Genomic DNA, 9,252 nt, shown 5'->3' with positions numbered 1-9,252 from the left:
ATCATATATGCAAATTTGAAATCCTTTTGAATAAGGATAATAAAACTGTCATAGAGAAACAATGAGTAAAACATTTTACCACAAAACAATGGAGATAACCTGATATCAAGATAAAGTATATGCTCAAAAATTGTCAACAAGGACAAATTGAGTAAAAATCTTGATCAATGCTCTGATGAAAAGTATATTATACTAATGCACAAATGACCACAGACAAGGCCAACTAATGATACTTGCATCAATCTTGCATCAATCACATGGATATAGACAGTCCACTTAATGAATCATCTCACTGCAAGCTAATGGGGGCGTCCCTCCATAACATGCATGACTCATGATCTAAGCAATAATGTATGCAGATCATTATCACATTAATATATGGAAATAACATAAAGGAGAGACATGCTGATCAAAGTAGAATTATCATGATTTTTGTTAGGATAATCAAAAGAATGGATTATGAGGATATAACAACATATTGCCTTCAAATTGGATCAAATTATCTGAATTTGGAGGGGAAACTCCAATAATAACATCCTCTTCATTGAGGAAAAAAAAATGGAACAACATGGAGGGAAACTCCATAAAAATATTATCCTATCAAAATGGAATAGATAGGATCAAATAGAGGGAAACTCCATATAAAATGAGTTCATACCAATATAGGATGGAGGAATACTCCATGGGCCAGACAAGGAAACTATGTATCAGTTATACTGAGGGGACCTACATAGTTAATCTTGAAAAAATTGGCTCCCTATGCAACTCAAAATATCATTTAAATCATGTAGATCAATGGTATAAAACCATAAAGTGCCAACATGGGCATAGAACAATGCTATAAAAGCATAAAAGTGCAACTATGGGCACATCAAAATATCAAAATGAAGGCAAATGTGTAAGATTACTCATAATCCAATTATGTAAAATGATTTAAGGAAGATTAACTAAATATAGATATCAGGTATAAAACTCCATTGAAGGTAAACATGAGTACTCAATTCATTTGTGAAGGTATAAAGGATGGACCCACCATTAAAACAAGAATCCTCCTGAATTATTATAAATGAGGATATTTACTTCTCAAAAAAAATTATCCTTAAACTTCTCATTTTTTAACTTAAAACTACGTAAAGGAGAAAGAGAGATTTAAATTAAAATATTGCACTTGTCTGACAATGAATGATAAAATGTCAGAAATTGATTGACAAAAGGCAATGATAAAAGAAATGAATGATTTCATGCCAAAAATGGGTTGACAAGAGGCAATAATAAAAGTAAATGATGCCTTTGTCAAGAGCTAAAAAAAGAAAAAGAATCTTGCATGAAAAGACAAGAAAAATGTTACTAGGAATAGTAGAGATATGTTATAGCAGACTGACAAAAAGTGGATCATGGGCCTTCACTTTCAATCAATTGCTTCGCAGACAGGCAAGCATATTGGTAAAGTTGGACAGAATCTATTACGTGACATATACCAATCCTACTTGCAGTAAATTGGTGGAGTTGCGTACGATATTCTATGCGACATAAATTAATACTTCTACAATACTCGGGACAGAGAGGGCAATCCATTCGACTTTCAATAGATTGGGCTGAAAGTAAATTGGTTGAAATGGATGGGTCTTCAAGTGATGGCAGTAAATCTACTTTTTTTTGTGTCTATTGTGGCAAGCCTGCCCACCTTTAGTGTCCTAAATGTATTGAATTGAAGCTACCCCGTGCAAATGCTGCTTTCTGTTCGCAGGATTGTTTTAAGCTTGCATGGAGCTCACACAAGCCTATGCATACCGAGGCAAAATTACCAGCAATTAGAGCAGACAGTATAGAGGAACAGATAGCTGCAGCACTTAGTAGAGGTTGGTTATATTGCTTGAAAAGAGGCCAGAATTGAACATCTCAGCGTCCATATTATGATTGGACAGGACCATTGAAACCATACCTGATTTCTCCAATGCACCTTGTTCCTGAGAATATTTCAAAGCCTAATTGGGCATTTGATGGAATACCAAAGGAGGAGCCAACTAGAGATCTGCAAAATAGAGTTGAGATCAAAACTCCACAACAGATAGAGAAAATGAGAGAGATATGCAAGGTTGCAAGAGAGGTTCTTGATGCTGCTGCAAGAGCTATTAGACTAGGGATAACCACAGATGAAATTGATGAGGTTGTTCATGAAGCAACTATTGCTACTATGGTTATCCATCCCCATTAAACTATCATTTCTTTTTGAAATCTTGCTGCACGTCTGTAAATGAGGTTATCTTTCATGGCATCCCAGATGCCAGGAGATAGGAGGAAGAAGATATTGTGAATGTGGATGTCACTGTTTATTACAATGGTGTTCATGGAGATCTAAATGAAACATATTTTGTTGGTAAAGTCGATCAGGCTTCTCGACTACTGGTTCAATCTACAAATGAATGTTTAGAGAAAGCAATGGCAATAGTAAAACCTAGAGTAAGGTTCTGTGAAGTGGGCATAGGCTTTGCAGAAACATGCAGAGATCCCCATAGGAAATGGCAGAGGCTTTGCAGAAATGTGCAGAGATTACCATGGGTATGAAGAATAAGAGGCGCTTGGATACAGCTTTAGCTGATCTATAGGCATCTCTTACTCTAAATGCAGGTTTTTATCGATAAACACCTCTTTCTCCATGCTGTTTATTGAGTTGGGAACCTGGAGAAAACCATCAAGATCTACACAGAGTGCTTTGGGATGAAACAACATCTTCAAAGGTTTTGGCAACAGCAAGTGCAGGAGATGAGATGGATTGCAAAATTCAAACAGCATCAACTTCCTCTTGCAAGGATCAAGAAAATAATGAAATTTGATGAAGAAGTGAAGATGATAAGTGCAGAAGCTCCCAGGGTGAGATAAAAACTGCGAGTGCAGTGTATTATATGTGCAGCAAAACATCTCTATAGAGTGGATGTAGACAAGTTTGCAATAGCTCACTTATTCAACAAACCGTCGGGAACAAAACAGTTTCAAACATTAATTAAGGTGATTTTGTTCATTCCACCATTCTAGTTTAATAAAGAATTGCTTGAACTTGACAGACACTCAGAACCCGCCAATGGCTGGTCTCCTCTAAATATCGGGCTCAATCAGAATAATGAAACACATTGTCAAACACATCAGAATCCAATATGCAGTTGGGAAGTGATAAGATCATAATAAAAAAGATATCTAGATAGGAAAACCTTTTGGCAGCAAGCCTGCCAAAGGGGGTTAGATTAAAAACTAATATAAAATAAGAAGTAACCTGCACAAATTAGAGCACACAAAAGTTAATCGGGTTTGGCGGTAAACTAGCCAAATTCAAAAAAAAAATCAATTTCTTCCATCTTAAGAAGATTAAAGAAGAAATTAGTGAAATCTCTCTCAAGAGTCTCCTTTGAATCATACCTTCATGCAAACACTCAAAACAAAGATTAAACTGCTCTGATACCATGTTAGAAATGGAAAAAGAAAAATATGAAAATAAGCAAAAACCAGGAAAGAATCTAAGTGAGTTAATGCATGAAAAGATATTACCATAAACTAGGAGAGGAAAAGCTTCAAGATCCAACACCATGAGCCAAGATATTTGGAAAGGGGAAAGCAAAGAAAACCCCTTGTGACATTATGAATGAGGCATGAAAAGCCTAAGAAGAAAGAGAGAAAGAGAGAGAGAGCAAGAGAGCAATTGCTCATACAATAATTGAGAAGAGGAAGAAACCTCATTGTTAAATGAGAGAAGAGGGTCATCTCTTAAATAGAGATGAGAGAGAGGAGTTAGAATGTAACTCCCATGTCTATGAATGCCACCATTCATAAGTGTGTGAGGCCAAGTGTGAGATTCCTCTTAAGGAGGAATAATCTAAATTAGAAATTACAATAAATATTTGTCCTCACATATTCCACTAGATGACAAAATAAGATGTAGTGGAAAAAAGACAAAAAAGAAATATAGTAGGATACCTTGGCTTATATCCTAATATATTACAACAATAAAGAAAGGAGTTCTAACCTTGGTTTATAAATACACCAAGGAAAGATTACAACTTCTAACATTTTCAATAAACTCTTATTGGTAGATTCTTCTTGTCCATTCCCTTGTGGATGATAAGGTGAAGAAACTGACCTAGTAATGCCATATTTTTCACAGAATTTAATGAATTCATCAGACCTAAAGCACATAGCATTATTAGTCTTCTTTCAGGGCATCCAAATCTTGGAATAACATTATTCAGTAAGAAATTATTCACTACTTTACTTGTTGGATTTCTTGTGGGGATAGCCTCTACCCACTTTGTGAAGTAATCAGTGGCAACTAGTATCTAGGAAAAACCACTACTAGATTTGGGAGACATCTCACCTATAAAATCCATACCCCATTGCTGAAAAGGCACTTGAACCTCCACTAATTTTAAAGGAGTATTACCTAAAAATTTTAGCTTTCCTACAAATCTTTGACAAGAGTCACACTTTCTCACCAGAACTTGAGCATCTCTAAACATATTAGGCCACCAAAAACCTACCCTCATAACATTATGGGCTATAGTCCTTGCCATATAATGTCCTCCACATACACCTGAATGCATTTCTCTTAATATTTTTTCAGAATTATGCTGATCAATGCACTTTAATAATATACCTTCAAAATTTCTCCACCATAAGACGCCATTCACAATAATGTATCTAACTGAATGCAATTTTATAGTTCTTTTTTCATTCTCTGTTAAGTAAGGTGGTGACTGCATGTGTTGCAGGTAATATATTATATCTTTGTACCAATCACAGTTTTCCATGTCACATGTACTAAGGCTAAGACCCTAATCTTGAGCATTGATTTGATTAGCATCCAAATTTGCTTGTGCCATGAGCTTAGCTAATCCTTGACCTCTTACTAGATTATTAATTTGGATATCTATATTGAATTCCTAAATTTTGTTAATCCATCTACACCTTCTTCTAGATACCTCTTGCTAAGAGAAAATATCTTTTACTACTGCACTTGGTACAAAAGCAATAACAACAACCCCTACAAGATAACATCTGAAAGCCTTAACAACTTTAACTAGAGCATATGCTTGTTTCTCACTAATATCATTTTTCAATTTTGCAGGCTGTAGGGACTTACTGAAAAATGCTATAGGTTGCTCATGTCCATTTTCATTCTTTTGAAGTAGAACTGCTACAATAGTATGAAAAGATGCAAAAGAAAAGATATGCATGGGCTTTCCATAATCAGGGGCCCTAAGTACTGGAGCATTCTTAATAGCATTTTTTATTTCTTGAAAGGCAATAGAAGGTTCACCTTCCCAATTTATTATAGCACCTTTCTTGAGCATTTTTGAGATTGGTCTACTAACTTCAGTGAAATTAGTCACAAATATCCTTAGAAAATTGCCCTGTCCAAAGAAAGACTGTATACCTTTAACATTTTTTGGTTTTTGGACCTTGTCAATTGCTGCTACCCTTTCAGGATCAATCTTAACCCCCTCTTTTGAAACTATATGGCCTAGCAATTTGCCTTCTGTGACCCCAAAAGTACACTTCCTTAGGTTCAAAGATACTCCATATTCTAAGGCTTTGAGAAAAATCTTCTCAAGATGTCTGCAATGATCCTCAGCTTTCTTTGAATATGCAGTCAAATCATCTTGATAAACTACCATAAATTTTCTAATGTAATATTTGAAAGCCACATCCATAGCTCTTTGAAAAGTTTCCCCTGCATTTATGAGACCAAAAGGAATTCTCACATATACATAGGTTCCCCAAGGGGTGGTGAAGGCTATCTTAAATTGCTCTTTTTCATCAACCAAGACCTGGTTATAACCTGAAAAACCATCTATCATGGACATCAACTCTGAACCAGTGACTTGTTGGAGCATAGCCTCCATATTGGGTAGTCCATAATTATCTTTTAAGGATGCAATGTGTAGATTCCTAAAATCAACACAAAGCCTGATGTCACCATTCTTTTTCATGACAGGTACAAGATTAGACACCCAAGAAGAATGCCTAATTGGTTTAATTATTCCCCCATCTCTGAGTTTTAATAATTCCTCCTACATCTTTGGGGCCAAAGTGGGGTTCATAGGTCTTTGCTTCTACCTAAAAGGTTTCACATCTTCTTTAAGCGGTATGACATGTTGGAACAAATCTTGCCTATAAGCTTTGAGGTCATCATAGGACCATGCAAAAACATGTCTAAATCTTCTTAATAGATTAATCAAAGATCTCCTAATATTAGGGTTTAAAGTTTTTCCAGTGTACACCTTTTTTGGGGAATCAGTTGTACCCAAGTTAATCTCTTCTAACTTTTGTGGCTTGTCACCTTTTGCATTTGAAATTATCCTATATTGATTATCAAAAGCACTTTCCAATACAACCAATCCCTTTGGTACCTTGTTATTTTTCAATTACAGAATCTCTTGTCCAAAAATTTTTTCTTTCCCATTAGCTATTTCTACCCATGCACTACAATCAAGTTCTTGTCTATGATATTTATCCTCATTGAGTAGAAAATTTAGAAGATCTTTATCATCCTCAAAAACTTGCCAACTATGGACATTGTCTAGAACTAAAGGCCTATTTTGTACTTCTATGGTGGACACACCAACAAATGATATGTCATCAGGTTTTATAGCCACATTTGCCAAAAGGTCTGTCATCTTATTGTTACTTCTATCTTTCCACATTATCCCAAAGGCATCAAAAGACTCAATCATGTCCCAAATAGCATTTCTATATTGCTTTAATCTTTTATTTTTTGACACATAAACATTCTTTACTTGAGAAATAATTAATTCAAAATCACCAATAACATATATTTTCTTAATTCCATGATGTGCTGCAACCTACAATCCTAGCAATAGGGCCTCATACTCTGCAACATTATTGGTAGATGTAAAATTCAGAGAAAAAGAACACCTGAATGTATTCTTGTCAGGAGAAAAAAAAACAATTACATCCCCTGATCCCTCCTTTGAACTTGCTCCATCAAAATACATACTCCAAAGATTTGGAGAGTCCAAACAACATGTGACCTCTTGCCCAATTAAAGGAGGCAATTTTTCCACTTCTTGGATAGTTAGTTCAACTCTAAATGCATTTACATCTATGTCTATGAAACAAGTTTCATCATTGTCAATACTTTCCTCAAAGATACGAGTCACTCTAGGTTCTCTATTGACCTTGATGGCCTTTTCCTTTATCTTGAAGGTGGCATATGATAGATCACACTACATACTTCCTCCCATTGTAGCACTCCACTTTCTTGAAAGCAACATCCCATAGTGGGGGGCAAATATCCACTACCAAAACTGGCATAGTTAGCTCCTCATCAGGATGTGCAGCAAGTCTGAAAGGTAAAGCATTAATAGTTCCTATGACATGTACTTCTCTAGCATCCATTGCTCTACACTTGCCTTGTCTGGTATCAACTCCTAGACCAAGGGCTTGCATAACTTTGAAAGGCATTATATTATTTGAAGCTCTTGAGTCAATCATGCAATTTTTTAAAGTTTTGCCATTTATGATCAGGCTTAAGAAAAAAGGATCAATATCCTACAAATATGCTACTAATGAATTGTCTAGATACATTTGGGGTATCTGAGACATGACCCCAATCTCTTCCTTTTCTTTATCAATCTCTACGATCAATAGTGTATTGGCTAGTGCTTGTGTACTTAATTCATTATTTTGTATTCCTCCCAACCAGGACAAAGACTTTCTTTTATGTTCCTCTATCCTAACCATTTCTACTAAGGGGACCTTAACAGTGATCTGTGATAGCATTGAAACCATATCAATTGGATCATAGGCAGTATTTTTCATATTGACATCTAAGGGGGAAGGAGCTTGAATAGTAGATGAAACCTTTTGCTTCACAAGATCAGAACTTGCTTCCCTTTCCAATTTTTTTACCTTACCAACCTCTACATTTTGAAAATGGACCCTCTTCTTTGGTTTCCATCTCTTACTTTTGTTTTCTTTAATCTTTGGGACCTTAGGGAAAATATTCTTATTGTCATGAGCAACCTTTTCTATATTTTCCTTGATGAAGATGCCAGATGACTTAGGAGGGATACCTTCTACAACCCTATTTCTCAAATTGTAAGTGCTTTGGACTTGTGCCACTAGCTTTGAAGTAATTTTATCAATTTCCTAAATGGAAGGCTTCTTCAAGATAATGTGATCAGTAGGAGCTAAAGTGTTACATATAACATTTTCATTTTGGTCTTCATTGTCAAAAAAGACTTGTTGGTGATGTGTGTGATACACCCTTCTCTAATTTGTAATATCATGGTTAGGCTCATTAACATCTGACTCTCCATCACTATCACAAAGGTGAATCATATTGCAAGTGATATCTTCTTGATCCTTATTGTTTATTTCATCATTATTCTACAATTTTTGACCATCACAAAAAGACTAAGCAATAGCACAAAAATCTAGAGAGTGTGGTGACTGACAAACATGACACCAAGGGATGTCATCATTCATATTTAATGAATTTCTTTGTAGAGAATTTGGTGTCCCTTTACCTATGCTCCCTTGTGTAGGATTAGGAATTGTCTTTCCATCTTTCCATTGAGTAGTGTAGGGATAATTTTGCATTCTAGGCTACCTATTAAAATTATTATTAAAAGGAGCCCTCTCCAGGATATTTGGTTTGTTAGCTAAGGGAGCTGGGAAATTTAGTTGTTTTAACAAGCTCAAAACCTGTCCCATTTGGTCATCTTCAGATTTCTCTCCTAAAATAGGTTTTTCATTATCTCTCTTTCCCCTAGAATTGAATAACTTGGGGTCATCCTTTTTTCCAAGCTTTCCTATAGCCCTTCTATTATTCTTAATATTGACAGCCATTGTGAATGCATCTCTTAATGCTTTAGGTTCCTTATCTCTAAGGACATAAGCCATCTTACTATCAAAGGCATTAAAATAAGTAGTAAGACACACATCCTCATTCAATCTCATTACTTGGAAAAGTTTGTACATACCTTTTTGGAATCTGACATTGAAATCAAAGGTTGATTCATTGGGACTCTTCTTGATATTGTTGAAATCATTCAACATAAAACCATTGTTTGTCCTGTCACCATATTGCTCCTTAAATAGGGTCTCAAGATCGCTCCATGAGTTGATACTATCATCAGGCAGTCTTCTGAACTAGTCTCTGGCATCCTCAGTTAGTGAGTGAACAAAAAGCTTCATCACTATATCTTCATGTTACACCTCATAATCATTTAGCATATC

General features: G+C 35.5%; 1 pseudogene; it reads left to right on the top strand.

Moving 5' to 3' along the window:
* Positions 1-1,615: 1,615 nt before the first annotated feature.
* On the top strand, positions 1,616-3,119 carry LOC149564859 (methionine aminopeptidase 1A pseudogene; annotated as a pseudogene).
* Positions 3,120-9,252: the final 6,133 nt, after the last annotated feature.

The sequence above is a fragment of the Cupressus sempervirens genome, chromosome 3 (assembly GCF_028749045.1).
Source record: "Cupressus sempervirens isolate cs-2001-9-10 chromosome 3, ASM2874904v1, whole genome shotgun sequence".
NCBI lineage: Eukaryota > Viridiplantae > Streptophyta > Pinopsida > Cupressales > Cupressaceae > Cupressus > Cupressus sempervirens.
Note: the sequence above shows the minus strand (reverse complement) of the source record. Positions and strands in the feature narration are given on the sequence as shown.